The sequence below is a fragment of the Sinocyclocheilus anshuiensis genome, unplaced genomic scaffold, assembly GCF_001515605.1.
Source record: "Sinocyclocheilus anshuiensis isolate Anshui unplaced genomic scaffold, SAMN03320099.WGS_v1.1 scaffold459, whole genome shotgun sequence".
Classification (NCBI taxonomy): domain Eukaryota; kingdom Metazoa; phylum Chordata; class Actinopteri; order Cypriniformes; family Cyprinidae; genus Sinocyclocheilus; species Sinocyclocheilus anshuiensis.
Window position 1 is genome coordinate 23986 of NW_015548216.1, and position 872 is coordinate 24857.

General features: G+C 36.9%; 1 long non-coding RNA gene across 1 annotated transcript in view; it reads right to left on the reverse strand.

The window, feature by feature from the left end:
* The window catches only part of LOC107653897 (uncharacterized), a 22606-nt gene extending 22374 nt beyond the window's left edge, over positions 1-232 (reverse strand). The window contains exon 1 of the long non-coding RNA XR_001630284.1: positions 112-232. This is a non-coding gene — a long non-coding RNA (uncharacterized LOC107653897). The remainder of the gene's footprint in view (positions 1-111) is intronic.
* Positions 233-872: the final 640 nt, after the last annotated feature.

Consider the following 872-nt stretch of genomic DNA (forward strand, 5'->3'; position numbering starts at 1 on the left):
CACTCTCACACTCTCACACTCACTCACACACACACACACACACACACACACACACACACTCACTCACACACTCACAGACTCTCACACTCACACTAACACTCTCACACTCACCAGTCCCGGTGTGAGTGCTTGATCTGCCGTCTGATTCTCAAACACCGTCAGCTCATAAATCTCCTGAATGTCTGAGGAAGAAACACAAACTTCATATTAAAGGACCAGAAACACACTGACAGCCAAAAGACTGGAATAATTAAGATGATTTATTGTTTCTGAAAGAAGTCTCTTCTGCTCACCAAGGTTGCATTTATTTGATCAAAAATACAGTAAAAACTGTTAAATATTATTAGAATGTGAAACAGCTGTTTTCTATGTGAATATGTGTTAAACTGTAATGTATTTCTGTGATGCGCAGCTGTATTTTCAGCATCATTACTCCAGTCTAGCGTTTATTTGAAATAGAAATCTTTTGTAACTTTATAAATATTTTTACTGACACTTTTTATCAATTTAATGGTAATTTATCACAGTTTCCACAAAAATATTGTGCAGCAAATCAGCATATTAGACTGAGCTAATCAAAACAGTAAATCATCTTAATTATTCCAGAAATATTATTAACTGTAATTATTGCTTATTGTGATAATATTTCACTGTTTTTTTATCAAATAAATACCGCCTTGGTGAGCAGAAGATATCATTTCAAAAACATTAACAAATCTTAATTATTCTCGTCTTCAGCGTCTCGTCTGCCAGCAGCTAAACCTGACACTGACTGACAGCTCCATTCATCCTCAGGGACCAATCACACGCTGCTTACCTGCCAAGCCCCGCCTCCAGTGACCTCTCTAATCTGATGATGTCACTCGTGTAAA